Raw genomic sequence first — 15,922 nt, 5'->3', positions numbered from 1 at the left:
CATATGTACAGGAACATCAGGTGGCCCATGACAAGCCCTTCTCTTGACAGTGGTTACACTCCACATTTAGCATTTAATCACGTTGCATGTAAAATTAAAGTATGAGAGGCCACAGGGTGGCGCAGGCAAGATGGATGCCTGATTGAGTAGCTCTGGTCTCAGTCCTAAATAGCAGTGTTTAGTGGTGGATATGTCATAGTGGTCCATGGGCAGCGTAATAACAGCGGTGCACCCTGAACGAAGGAAAGAGCCCCGCACCCTGTGGAGACCGAAGGAGACGCATCCAAAGAGGCGGCCCGCCAGGCGAAAGGGGAGAAGGCCGATAGACAGGCCAACGGCCGCACGCCGACCCGCAGCCACAGCAGGGAGCATGCTGGGAGGAGCCGTGGTGATGGGGGGAAGAGGAGCACAAAAGCAGAGGGAGTCTGGGTGGAAGCAAATCAAGCCTCGGCAGGAGTGCTGGAATCCCAGATAGAGGTCCGCTTCCGGGACACTGAAAGGAGGGAGCATGATCTAGGGCTCAAAGTGGATGATATAGAGAAACAAGAAAGGCGCAACTACCTCTGCTTTCTTGGACTTGAAGAAAAAAAGAGGGGGAATCTATAGCAGGACTTGAAAGAAAAATTCAAGAAATAATGGGGATGGTCCGAGGGACCAAAGAAGGTGAACAAGTGGCTATAGACCAGGGTAGGAGTGGGTTACAGGGGGCCCAAATAGTGCTCGCAAAGCTGCACTGTTACAGAGACAAGGTCGATATTTTGGATAAAGCAAGAAGAATGGGGGCTTGACTATGAGAACTCTAAAGTGACTATCTTTCAGGACCTCTGAGCACAAGCCCTCCTGAGATGCAAGAAATGTGGCTCCCTAACACAGTGGCTCCAGGAAAAAGGGGTACGATACAGATGGGGGATACCCCTTTGCACTCATATTTGAATTGGGGGGAGAGAGAGATACCAGTTGGTGTACAAAGAAGATATCAAGAGGGCCACAGAGGACTTAATAGGACATCCTCAGGATCAACAGGTGGAAGAAGTATGGGTTGAGCCATCCAAAAGACATAAACTCAGAGGCCCGAAGATGGATCATGGAAGGTGCAAAACACAGGGGGCCAGGACATTTCAGAAGCTCAACACCCCCAAACCCCTAGACATGAGACGCCCTTAAGGGATATGAGTCACCCTGATGTCAGCGGATCAATCTAGAGGGCCCAAGAGCCCATGATGCAAGACCCCGTTCTATGGTTTTAAGTTGTGCCTATGGGGGAAATGGGGAGGCGAAACATGGGAGGGGGGCAATACATATAGTTGAGTAGACAGAGTTACTGGCTGTTGCCATGTTACGGTTTGAGTTGGTTCAACGGGATGGGGGGGAAACCGCGGCAAAGCAAAGACCTGGTGCCGGGGGTGGGACCCAATAGAGGGGGCCCACACCAGGCAGGCAATAACGGGGAGAAGGGATCAGGCAGCGCTATAATGATACGCTACTGGGAAAGTTTAAAACAGGATGAAAGAAAGAATACGACTGGGACCACCACCTTCATGGTTCGGCCATAATGCCTGGACACATGAAAACGGGAGGCTGAACGCCTCAATGGGTAAAGGGGAGAGAGGGTGGAAAGGGCAGAAGGGGAGGAGAAGGGACACATAGGAGAATTAGCAACACAAACAGATTTCACATCGATAGAGGGAAGGGGGAATGGATGTATAAGGAGACGGGGGGAGGGTGAAATGCAGTACAAGTCCACAACCAAACCGGGGGAAATGTCAAACCATGGGTGGGCGCACAGAGAGAATGCGAAGAAGGGGAGATGGTTAATTGAAAAGTTGCAACGCTAAATATAAAGGGATTAAACTCACTGAACAAAAGATCAGTCACGTCGAATATGCTCCGCAAAGCCAACATAGCAGTGCTATTCTTACAGGAAACACACTACAGGTGGGGGGAAGAACCTCCCCTCAAGGGATCAGCGGTGGGACAGACCTTCTGGGCCTCACATAAGACAAGCAAAAAAAAGGATTGTCCTATCAAAAACCATGCAACGAAGGGAGGTGCAGGTTAAGAGGGGCTTTGGTGGCAGGTGGGTGGAAAGGGACTTCATCATCCTAGCTTCTATATATGTGCCTAACACACATCAGCTGGCATTCCTGCATAAGGTGTTCTTGGAACTTGAAGAATGGGGGGAGGGCATGCCAATGGTAGGAGGAGACTTCAACCTGATAGCGGAACCAGCAGTGGGCTGGAGGTCGGCAAGGGAAAACAAGACCAAAGAAGAAGGAAAGGAACATGAAGCATTTGCCCAACTGCTGGAAGACCACTTCTCGGTAGATCTATGGAGGTCCAAGTTTTCCCAGGCGGGAGGATACGCCTTCTTCTCACCACCCACACCACACATATACCAGATTCGACCTCCTACTGGTTTTAAATGAGCAGGAGGCCACCATGTCATCACCAAAGGTAGAAACAGTGACATGGTCGGACCATGAGATGGTTACAACAGACTGGTGGTTAGAAGAAGGGGGAAGGGACACCCATGCTGAAGGTGCAACAATGGCCTCCTTAAGGACACAGTATTCAGGTTCTTCCTCCAGACAGCAATCACCCAATACTTTGTAGTAAACGACACAGGGGAGACGGGCCCAAAGACTGTTCGGGAGGCAGCCAAGACGACAGTGAGGGGCCTACTTATAGCGGAAGGGGCCTGAAAAAAGGGGTTATAGGGTGCTGATTGAGGGGAAGATATGGGAACAGTTGGGGGACATGAGGACTAGGCTGATAAGACCGGGAGAAGACAGAGACGGTTTACTGGATACAATGCGGGACAAGAGGCAAGAATTGCACTCGCTCCTTATAGGGGAAGTGGCAAAGAAGCTGAGATACACCAAACACAAGTTCTATGATAGGGGAGAACAGGTGGGGACACTGCTGGCAAACATGGTCAAGGAATGTAGGGGAGACAGCAGGGTTCACCATTTAAGGGACGAGAACAGGGTGACACTCGGTTGGACTTCTTTGAAGCACTATACTACTGTAATTATATCAAGCTGAACACGTCTTGCTTTTAACTCAAAGTTCCTTTATTCAGGTTATGAAACTTCCTCGCGGGAAGTGCAAGACCAAGTCAACAGAAATGAAAAGTTTGGGATGAAGAGCGGGTGTAAGGGTGTCCTCTCGTTCTCCCGGTTGGTGGCTCCTCAATAAGCCCAATGGAATGATTCCTCATTCTCCTCCCACTTGTTCATCTCTCTGGTCTGTTCATACAACAAAGACAAGAACAAACTTATGGATTAGCATTCCCCTTTTCAGCCGAGCCTTTTCTGCCTTCTAACCAATCCCTCAGCTTCCAGGAAGCCACGCTGGTATTGGTGCTTCTCTCCTTCTACGACCCACAGGGGCGGTCGCAATGTTCAGGCCGTCATATTCCATCCCAGCCCGTCTCTCGTCTGTATTGTTTCCTGAGCACCACGGGCAGGTGTGCCAAAGTGTTCTTGATAGGAGAGAGTGTGGAGCGGCCGTGGTGTCCCTTCCTCTGTGAACGTGAGTAGGGGCTACAAGTCCCATGAAGATTTTTCGGCTGCCGTGATTTTAAGGAGCTGCTAACTGGATGCGGGGTGGGGCAGGGCTGACCCTGGTGCCTTCTGAGTATTGTAGTGCTGATTCGGGCATTAACGTTGGGCGCCTCATACAAGGGCTTGCTAACTGCACGTGCTGCCGGGTCGGGCTGACCCTGATGCCTTCTTGAGCATTGTAGTGCTGGCTTGGGGATTAACATAAGTCACCCCATATGAGGTGTGGCTAGGGGGCGTGGCCTGGTGCTCATGGCGTGAGGAGGCAACACGCCGAGCTCTGGCTGAGTTACCATAACCAGATGCTGTAACGGTGTCGGAAAATCACCATCATCCTAAAGAAAACAACCTGGGGAAGCAGAAACCAAACTCAACACAGCGAGGCCAACCCACTAAAAAATCGGAGCTGGGGAATGTGAGAAAACTCACCGAATCGACCCCCCTCCTTCCAGAGTCCCGCACAAAATGGCAGACGCCACAGTGAGCCTGCGCTGCTGAAGCAAAAGAAAGCAGACTGCCGCCGAGACACCAAGGCGCGGTAAGCAGACCTGGGAGAGTCATCACATCCCACCGCGGGAGCGAAGAAGTAACAAAGAAGCAGCGCAAGAGAGGAGAACCAAGCCCCCGAATCCCGCCTCATCATTGCAGGAAGCGCGAGCTGCACCGGAGATCCAGGCCAGGGAAGCACAGCAGCTAGCAGACGCGACGAAGCGGACCCATGGCGCGGCAGACGAGAAGCACTCTGCAGCGGCCTCTATACCTAGGAAGTACCGAGATGAGAGATGGGGAGGACCTCATTAGACGGTACAACAGGGCAACAAGAGGGGCGGTGCGTGACACAAGACCAGTCACCCACCCCCCCCCACTCTCGAGTCCGCAAGGGGAATCGAGTCGCAACGAGGGGGCCTCACCGGGGACCAGCAAGATTAAGGTGAGCCACGGCAACGGGGGGAAAAGAGGGGCATGAGAGAAACCACCAAACAGGAAGAACTGGGTTCAAGCGCACAAAACCTCTGAACCCACATACCGGAACCCACACACCGGAACACTGAAGAGGGGGACTGGGCACCCTAATAAAAGACCCTGAAACACAGCCTGCAAAAGTCCCACACCTACACACCTAGCAGCCCACGAAGCATTACAAACAAGGCCACCCACACCGCCTGGCCCACACAATAAACAAGGCCAAAACTAGGAGAATCAGAACCAGCAGATCCCAGCCCAAGATTCCCTCAACTCGTAACGCTGGCCCCCACAGCCACAAACCAAACCAAGGGCACAACCAACAGCCTCAATACGCAAAAATCCCCATCATAAAAGGGCAGCAAGTGAGACACTGGAATCACAACCACTCTAAACATCGTAAAAAGCATAATTGAAAGCCACAGATCGCACCAAGACCAAAAATCAAGGTGTAAACCATGATAACTGAACTATAGCCCACGACGCACTGTAGACACAACGCAGCCACACAATGTCCTCCTCCAGAAGCAAGGGGAAGTCAGCCACTATGGACACCTTTGTCACAACTAAATCTCACGCCCCAACACACACACCAACCCCCGACGTCGAACACCAGAAAGCAACAGACGGGGATGGCAGAGACAACCAAGTATTAGAAGCCATAGCCGCACTAAAGACATTCATAGACACTAAAATTGAAGTCTGATATGCAGCTCATGCGCCAGGACGCCCGTAATCTTGCCGAGAGAGTCAGTAACGCAGAAGCAGCCCTCCATGAAACAAGAGAAGAGACTGTAGACCTAAAGACCCGAGTGGCCGAACTGGAAAGAAATGTGGTCATGCTGGAGGCAAGATCTGAAGAGGCAGAAGGGTGCGCTAGGCACAGTAACATAAGGATACTCGGAGTACCTGAAGGCACAGAAGGGCTGAACCCGACAGCTTACGTAGAAACCTTGAAACAACAAGAAATTGGAGCAGGACAACTAACACAAGGTTTTGCCGTGGAAAGGGCACACAGATCCCTCCAAAAGAAACCGCCACCGGGATCATATCCCCGCCCAATAATCGCAAAGATCCTTAACTTTCAATATAGGGAAACCATATTAAAATACTTCAGAGAGGGAGGAGTGATAGAACGTGACAATTCCAAGATTACTGTCTACCCTGACTACACACCCACTGTACAAAGGGCGAGAAACTCGTTTGTCCCGATCAAGGCTAGGCTCAAACAACTGAACCTAAAGTACATGCTACTGTACCCATCCGGACTGAAGATGATCTACAAAGGCCATGCAATATTCTTGGAAACTCCAGCTGCCGCCACCATGTGGATGGAGCACAGCAACCTAGCAGAAGGGAAAGAGGCAACCTCCCAAGAAGAGAGAGTGTGGGTTGACAAAACCTAGTTTGTTGGTGGCACTGGCAAGGGGGTTGGTGCCCCTTGGTTATCACACAAATCACTTTGAAGATGTTTTTGTGTGTGCAGGCATATTTATTATTTCAAGTGCAGCATAACACCTGGGGTACAATGTACCAGGTTGGTGAACCGTAACAATAGAAAAAACAGCCGACACGCGTTTCAACCAAAGTCTTTCTCAAGGCATTGAAGTTGGGGTGGGGGCTCCCTTCGGAATATATGTAGAAGAACCCTGAGTAGGGCATTGAGTAGATGCTGGATAGCAGATTTCTGGGCTGGTGGTTCATCAGCGTCCGGGTGGTTTTCCAAGAAGCTCTGGATTAAAATCACAGAGCACAGAAGGTCAGCAACCACTCCCCCCCCCCCACAACCCTGATCCAAGTGCCCCACATTGAAATGCCAAGACCACTATAAACACATGAGACAGCAAAATGGTTATGGAACTCGCTCGGCCTCCCCAACCGAGCACACAGCACCAACCCACGGACAGATCAGTGCAGGCCTGTTGCCAGCACGACCCTACTCGCTCTCGAAACCCAGGATGGGACCAGACAGCGCGAGAGCGCCTGAGCACAGCGATGGAAACGCAGTCGCTGGGCTCAACAGTTCTAGTTATGTTCTTCATTTTGTTCGTCACACACTGTCTCCAGGCTACGTATAACTGGTGGGATAAAGGTCAAAAACACTATAAGACTCAGAGCCAAGAACGAAGGAGGAACAGGGGAGGGAGCCATGTACTGGAAGCGACGGTCACCCCGCGGACCCAGTTGGAGCCGAACCGCAAGAACCCCCATAAACTGGTAATGGCAACACAACTCAAGGTAATGACATGGAACGTGAGGGGGATGGGGTCATACTTAAGGAGAAACCAAATCCAATCCTTCCTGCAAAGAAAGAAGGTATCAATTGCAATGCTCCAAGAGACCCACCTCACAAAGGAAGCCATGGCCAAACTGACCGGATACTGGGGGGGCCAAGGGCGAGGCGCGCCCTACTACAAATATGCACAAGGAGTATACACATGGGTGAGCCCGGAAATATCATTCCAATTGCTGGGAACGGAGGCAGACAAGGAGGGCAGGTACTTAATAATGTGGGGCATAATTGAACATATCAAAATATCCTTAGTGAACTCCTACTTCCCCCCACCACGGCATACCCACGCACCTTAAACAACTGTGCACCAAAATATCACACCACAGAGACAGAACCTTCATATGGGGGGGGGGACTTCAATTGTGTTAAAGATGGAGCCATCGACAGGTCTGACCCACCGCAGCAACTGAAAAACACAATTTCACAGGCGCTGAACACCACGAAGGAACACCTAGGCTTTGCCGATGGCTGGAGAGAACTTCACCCCACTGAAAGATGCTACTCTTACTACTCGTCCCCCCACAACCTGCGCACCAGAATCGATTATCTGTTCGTCGACAGAGAACAATTGACGCAAGCGGAATATAAATCCTACCTAGGCAGATCGATCTCAGACCACTCTCCCTTACTCATGCAATGGAAAGTCAGAGGCTCCAGACCCCCGATCCCGATGTGGCGAATGCCCACTGCAGCACTTACCGACCAGGCATTCAGAGAAAGCCTTGGGGATAAACTAGAGGAATACGTAACCATGAACAAGGGCACAGTAGACAGATGGAGTACACTATGGGAAGCTATGAAAGTGGTGACACGAGAGGAAACGATAGTGGGAGCAGGAGGAGTCCGGAAACAACTAAGAAGAGAATTAGAGGACAAAGAAGAGGAGAAAAAACAACTGGAAACTAACATTCAAAACACCAAAGCGGACAAGAAAAAACTGAAGGAGATCAGAAACAAATGCCAACTGGCGTGGGAGAGACTATCTGAATTCGATTTCACAACACGTACCGCCAGAGCGCACAAAGAAGCCAACAAACCAGGCAGGTTACTGGCCTGGCTGTGCAAACGAGAACATCCAAAACACCTCCCGAATGAGTTCAGGGACAAACACAGGGTAACGCACAGAACGCAATCAGCCATTAACGACACCTTCACAAGTTGTATTCCGAGCTATACTCCCACGACGCACAAGTACCGAAAGAGGACATGAAATGAAATGAAATTATATTTTATTTATATCGCGCTCGTACACAAGTGTTTCAGACATGAAGACCACTCTAGAAGAAATAGGACTCCCTAAACTAACCACCGAACAGAGAGAGGCGTTAGAAGAGGAGATCACCACAGAAGATGTAACAGAAGACCAAAATGGATTTGTACCAGGCCGCAACACTACAGCTAATCTACAGCGACTCCAACACGTCAGGGCACAAACCCTAGAGAGCGAGAAAAATGGCAGTACTATCACTAGAGGCCCTCAAGGCATTCAATTACATATTCTGGGAGTGGCTGATTGAGGTCCTGAGGGAATTTGGGTTTGGTGAAAACTTCGTGAGATGGGTCAAAATAATTTACAATAACTCTACGGCAAGAGTGAAGACTGGAAGCATGGTGTCAAAGGCCTGGGCAATACAGAGAGGCACAAGGCAAGGTTGTCCGCTATCGCCGATGTTATATATCCTGGGGCTGGAACCGATAGCTGTCTATTTTAGGAAGCATCCTCTTTGATGCAGGGATAATGGTCGACAGGAAATATAATATAATCTCACTATACGCCGACGATGTTCTACTATACCTAAGAGACCCACAAATAAATGCCCCGATCGCACTAGACATATTGGATAATTATGCACGTTACTCAGGGATACATTTCAGCAAACAGAAATCCTGTGCATTTCCACTGGCCGGGCTCAGAGGGGTAAAGGAGACAGACCTACCCAAGTTAGGAATCAAGTGGGACCCAGAAATGTTTCGATACCTGGGGGTCAACATAAAACACACGCCAGAGCTCCCACACGAATGCAACATGGAAGCTGTGACGATAGGACTACGCAACTCCATAAAGTTCTGGTTCAAGCTACCACTATCAATGATGGGCAGAGCAGCCATCACTAAAATGATAATACTCCCGAGATTTTTATACTACGTCCCAACACAAAGAACCCCTGTACATACTGACATTACCGCACAAAGAAGGAGGGATCCAACTTCCTGACCTCCAGAAGTACTACTTAGCGGCACAGCTCAGCCATGTGACGAGATGGCTGACAGACGAACCAACAGTCGAAACAGAACTACTACAAAAACTGACTTCCCCAACATACCCCAAAAGAAGTATTATGGAACCCATGGATCGAACCACCAAATATCCCCATGATAGTAAAACTAGGAAGAAAAGTATGGAACAAGACCAGTTCGATGCTTCGACTACACCACCCATATTCACCCGAAATCCCTATGCTGGCAGATGTATGCAAAATCCTATCAGACCTACCCGCGATGAGGAGCTGGGAAAAGGTGGGATTGTACACCTGGGGGGACATGTACATAGATGGAACTTTCAGGGACTTCGAATCGCTACACGCACAAGTGGGTCTGGCAAAAGGCCAATACTTGTTGTACCAAAGAGTCAAACACACCGCAAAGAAGAAATGGAATATATGGCCTGAGGAACCAACACCAAACCCTCTAATACAAGAAATCTACAACCTAAACCCGTATCCAGATTATACAGCCAAATAATGGACAGACCCAATCCCCGCAGCACGTCGCCGAAAGAAAGATGGGAGAAGGATTTAGGAATCACCATGACCGAGAACGAATGGGACAGAGTACTACTCTACCCCAAAGAGGTGTCCAGAAATGCCAAGTTCAGACTGATACAGTTAAACGTCCTATATAGGACTTACATGAACCCACACAGAGTAGCTAGCTTTAACAAACAAGCCCGACCACAATGTCCCTGGTGTGGCAACGAAGATGCGAACATGATCCACATGTTCTGGGCCTGCCGCAAGGTGCTAAGCTTATGGACCAAAATTGTACAAACCTGCAGGAAAGCAGGAGTGAAAAGGTACGAATGGACCCCGAAAGAGTGCCTACTAGGTACATACCCCAGACTGAGCAAGCATAAACACATAGTAAAACTGATGGACATGGCGTGCATCCTTGCAAAGAGAGCAATAGCGATGGCATGGAAATCGGATGGGGGTCCGAGATACGAAACCTGGATCAAAGAGATGGAGAGATGGACAGACGCGGAAACCAGCGCCTGGAACGCAGGGATCACTAAAGAAGAGGGGGACATAACTGCTACATTCAAATCAGGGAAAGCTCTAATAACAGATATGCTTTTCTCGGCAGACCACAAACCCCCCTAAAATCGAAGCATCAACCAGTACAAGCTTGAAACAACATGGACAACGCATGGACCACACCCCACACATGGCCCTCCCTAGACCAACAGACACAAACCTTACAACATCCCACCACCTAAGAGGAAAAAGAAAGTGACACAACCACAACGCAGCTAGAATACAGTCACTGTTAACTGTTGTTTACTGTTTATATATTGTTAGTTAAGAAACAATAAACATTCTAAACAATAAGACTGCAACACCGAGCATTTAACACTGTATGTTTGTCTACAAATGCCAATAAAATACTTTACAAAAAAAAAAATAAGGGGCGGCTAGCTGCATGTGCTGCCAGGCATGTCTGACCCTGATGTCTTCCGGGCACTGCAGTGCGGGTTAGGATTCAGGGTTTTAACGCTGGTCACCTCACAACTCCCAACTGGTAAAACTTCAAGGAAGGGAGATTAAGGAATATTTTGGCAGGCTCCCCACCCCCGCCTCATGAAAGAGGGGAAATCCATGCTCAAAGGTGAAAAATACGAAAAGAGATTAAGAGGGCAATAGGTCAGCTGAAAACGGGAAAGGCACCCAGGGACGATGGCTACACAGCAGGCTTTTATAAGCAGTTTCAAGACACCATAGCGGGGCCCTTGGTGAAGGTCTTTAACTACATAAAGCAGGCAGAGGACATTCCCCTGACTTTCTGGGAGGCGCTCATAACGGTGATCCCCAAGCAAGGCAAGGATAAGGCCAATTATGCCTCATATAGGCCCATATTGTTACTCTACGTGGACACAAAGATCTTCACAAGGATCCTGGCATCCCGTCTGGAGGTACACCTCCCTGGCTTCATAGATCCAGACCAGAAGGGCTTCATTCAAAATAGTCAAGGATCCAATAACTTAAGAAAGACCCTACACATCCTATATGACCCAATAATGCAAAGAAAGTGGGCACTGGTCCTCTCCCTTCACGCCGAAAAGGCATTCGATAGAGTGAACTGGTTATTCATGGAATGACCAATTGGAGGAGATAGGAATGGGAGAGCTATGGATAGGATGAATCTGGGGCTTATATCATGCCCCAAGGGAAAGAGTTACGGTTAATGGCAATATGTCTAGGACTAAATGGCTCCACAGAGGGACAAGACATGTCCAGCTCCCCTCACAACACTGATGGGGCTTCAGCCATCTTGGGCTTAATTTCCTCATCGTACCTGAGCCAACCAACATCTCCAAAGCTTGTATCTGCCCTTTGATTGTGGTATTCACTTGTGTATATCAAAAATGTCCAGTCTCCTGGCCAGCTCTTTCTCCTCTTCCTTGTACCTCTGTTTTGCCTGTATTGCCCTGGGCAGTAACTTGAATATCTTCATGCAGTCTTCCGCACATATATTGTCTCTTGTACTTGCCATCAGGTTTGACTCCAAAGGTTTAGTTTTGCGAGCTTCACTTAACCTTTTACTGTTTGTGCCACTTCCACTTGTTCCAAACATTGGGTGCCCTTGCTACCTGCTGCTGCACGTCACCCAGCATTGTCTGGGTATTCATGTGTACCCGACAATTCACATTTGGGCCCAACCATGTCACTGCTTCTCCTCTTTGTCTTCACCCGCCTACTCATTCTACTTCTGTCCCTTCAACACCAAACCCTCCCACGTACTCCACCAGCTTTAATGTGCTGTGTTTCTCCCATGAAGACAGCGGGACCTTATCATTCTGTCCACTAACCGCCAGGGAACAATCACCCAATTATAATCTCTTGCTTGGACATTGCCTTTCTACTCATAAATGGCTCTGATGTTGGAGGAACCTGCTTTCGTCCTGACTTCATGCAGACGTCCTATAATTTAGCATACTCAGCCCCTCCCACCCTTCTTGACGATGATGTAATCCATCACTCCAAAAAGGTGACCATTCAAAGACTTGCCCTAACCCCCATCCAGCTCATTCAAGCTTACCCAATAGCCCTTTTATGCAGTGCCACTTGTGCATTCCAAATCTGCCCTGCAGTTCCCAGAAACGAGTGGCACCCATCATGGAATCTCTTTTGACACATGCACAGGCCACTGACTGGCCAATCTCGCTGTTACGCTCACCTGGCTCCCACAGAGGCGTCGATCTGGACTGGAATGCTGCGGTCTCCACCAATGTGACGCGTAGGGCCAAGAAGACGGACTGGACTGGCCCACCTAGCTTCCTTCGCTTGGCCCGTAGGAATATTCTTCTGCAAGTGGAGAAAGGGAATTAACCACCCGTGGAGTTGAGCGTAAATCCCCCCACCCCGCTGTTCTCTCCACTGATCACCTTGGATGTTCCCTCTTATAGTCTCACCTGACGATTTGAAAAGATGAGCTCTCCATCCTGCATTGAGCATTGAGCGCAGGGGCGCGTAGATAACCAGTTGTTTCACTGGCTCGAAAGATTGACTCCGATATTCCCGGCAAGGCGCCGTAAGTATGTAGTTCGTAAGAGTTCAAATGCCTGACTTTCACTCTTGTCCGATTCCTTGCAGGTTGCAGCTTGACCCTACTGAAGAGTTCCTCGTGGCAACCGGTAATGTTCTGGTAAGGATTTGTATTATCCAACACAGTTCGATAAAATAATGTCCATATGTAACCTGTTGCTTTCTCCCTTATTCAGGCGCTGAGAGAAAGTATGAAGTCTCGGGGAATAATGCCTCCGGCGGTAAAATTAGGTAAATCCTTTGTGGTGAGGGGGTTTCCCCTTGTTAGTCCCTTGTTTCACCTTGCTGTCCTTTTGTTTCCCCTTAGGGGGCCGGGGTTCAGCTAGGATGCAGTGGAAGCTGCGCCGACCCGTGAAGAAGAATAGTACCCCCGGTGGTAAAATCAGGTAAGTCTATGGGAGGTATTCCTCTGTGTATTCCCTTGGCTCACCTTGCTGTTCTTGTCTTCTCCTTAGGTGCCGGAGTGCGGCGGTAACATGCAGGAGGATGCAGTGAAATGTGAAGATGCTGCGAAGGCCGGTGAGTTCAGCGCGGCGCTGCAGCAGGCGATGCGACGCGCATAAAATAACTTCTTTCTTCCAGCTCGAAGGCATGATGGATTGGGAATTCAGGTTAAGGATCAAAGGTATTGCTCTTGTTCTAACCTTTTCTCCTTCTTTCTCCCTTTTTCTAGGAGCTCCAAACTCGAGGCGGGCGTGGCAGAAGACTGGATGCAGACTTGCAGGCACGGTGAGCATTACGCTGCTGGATGCAGAATAACACGAAGCGTGTGCTGCTCTTCGGGCGTGGTTTAAATAGCCTCCAAAGTAGTCCCAGGTAAGTATTCCTCCCCAGCCCCACCCGAGTAAAAAAATAGTCCCTAGGTAAAATAGTCCCTTCCAAGCCTCGTTTGGCTTGGAGCTCTTGCAGCATGATCTGCATCAGGTAAGTTTGCAGCATGGTCTGCATCGGGTAAGTTTTAATCTATGAGCCTGGTGCCTATGGCGCCAGGACTGACTCTCCATATGAGCCTGGCGCCATAAGCGCCAGGACTGCACCCAAATAGCCCCTAGCGGGGGTTGTTGGGTTTGCTTGGGGTAACTTGATGCCTGCTTCCAGGGTTGCTGGACTTGGTCTGGGTCCCCGGGGGTAGGCATCATGACAGCACTCCCCCCCAAGGCCCCTCCTAAAGTCATTCTTCCCTGTGGTTTCGGTTTGTCTGGGAAATTTCGGTGGAATTTTTTCACCAATCGGGGTGCATGAACATGGTTACTAGGTTCCCATGACCATTCCTGTGGTCCGTAACCTTTCCAGTCGATTAAATAAAAAAGTTTTGACTTTATCAGCTTGGAGTACAGGATGTTCTTAACTTCAAATTTGGGTTCTCCGTCTACAAGGATGGGGTCTGGTGGCTTGGTTAGTCTTGTCCCTGGTTGTACTGGCTTCAAAAGTGACACATGAAAGACGGGATGAATTTGCATATTAGCAGGTAAGCCCAAATTGACAGCCACCGGGTTGATAATGGCCTTAATAGAGTAAGGTCCCAAATATCTGGGGTTAAAGGTCTGTGTTCCCTTTAGAGGTATATGTTTTGTGGCTAACCATACTTGGTCCCCTATTTGGTATTGTGGAGAATCACTTCTGTGCCGATCAGCATCTTTCTTGTATTTTTCTTTCGCCTGTTTTAAATGTGTAGTTGCTTCCTTAAAGGCTTGTGTAGTCGTAGCGTGCAGATGGTCCACTGCGGGCATTTCTAAATCTTGGGGTGAGTCAAGGTCTGAGGGTCGAGGATGGTGCCCATATAAGGTATAAAAGGGGCTTTGTCCAGTTCCAGAGTGTACTTAATTATTGTATGCATATTCAGCGATCCAAAGAATGTCTTTCCAATTACTCTCCGTCTGATGTAACATATAACGCAGGTATTGTTCGAGAGTCTGGTTGGGCCTCTCCGTTTGACCATCGGTCTGGGGATGGTGACTGGTCGATAACCTCACATCGATTTGCGCCAATTGACAGCATTTTTTCCAAAAATGTGAAATGAACTGACTGCCCCGGTCAGAGACCAACGCGGACGGAAATCCATGTATGCGAACAATGTTTTTGAGGAATTCTTTGGCCAGGATTGAGGCTGAAGGTAGTCCTTTTAAAGGAATAAAGTGGGCCATCTTGGAAAAAAGATCCACAATAACTAGAATGTTGTTAAACCCATTACAAGGAGGTAGATCGGTAATAAAGTCTAACGATAAGGTGTGCCATGGTGTAGGCGGAATGTCTAAAGATTGTAAGAGTCCAGCTGGTTTTTCCTTTTGACTTTTGTTTTGGGCGCAAATGCCACAAGACATCACAAATGATTTGATATCCTTTCGCCAGGTGGGCCACCAGAATTGTCTTTTAATTTTAGCTTCAGTTTTTGCAATACCTGGGTGCCCCTCCATTAGGGTATCATGATAACGGGAAATGACTAGCTCTTGTAGTTCTTTGTGTGGCAGAAATAGCTGCCCTTGGTAATAAGGCAGATCATTGGTGACAGAGTAGTCCGGGCCTTTCTTTACCCAGACCTGCAGGGCTGTAGGATCAAAGAGTTGCTGGATCTTTACCTGAATGTCCTCTAGTGTCTGTAGAGTAGTCATGCCAAGAATCCGTTGTTCGGAAATTATAGGTACTGGTTCTGGGTTCACTTCTGCCTCTCCCATCCCTATTCGGGATAAGGCATCTGCTTTACCATTCTTACAACCTGGTCGATAGGTTATCACGAAATCGAACTCGGCAAAGAACAATGCCCATCGGAGTTGACGTGACGATTGGGCCTTGGCTGTTTTTAAATACTGTAAGTTACGGTGATCGGTGATCACAGTAATTGTATGCCTGGCACCGAGAAGATAGTGCCGCCAAGCCTTGCAGGTGGATTTAAGGGCTAATAAATCCTTGTCGGTAACCGCATAGTTTAACTCAGGTGCCGAGAACTTTCTGGACCAAAATGCTACTGGGTGAAGCTGGCCAGTTTCAGGGTCCTTTTGAGACAGGACAGCTCCCATGGCTAGACTGGATGCATCAGTTTCCACTATGTATGGAAGTTCAGGGCGCGGGTGCTTTAACACAGGTGCAGACGTGAATTTCGCTTTCAGCTCTTGGAAGGCATTTTCAGCTTCTTCAGTCCACATAAAGCGTTTATTTTTTCGCAAGAGTGCTGTGATGGGATGTACGACATGTGAAAAATCTGGGATGAATCTGCGGTAGAAATTGGCAAAGCTGAGCATGCTTTGTACTCCTTTAACTAAACTTGGTGATGGCCACTTAAGGAT

The sequence above is a fragment of the Ambystoma mexicanum genome, chromosome 11, assembly GCF_040938575.1.
Source record: "Ambystoma mexicanum isolate Mex_15411 chromosome 11, UKY_AmexF1_1, whole genome shotgun sequence".
Classification (NCBI taxonomy): domain Eukaryota; kingdom Metazoa; phylum Chordata; class Amphibia; order Caudata; family Ambystomatidae; genus Ambystoma; species Ambystoma mexicanum.
This window is presented reverse-complemented; position numbering follows the sequence as displayed.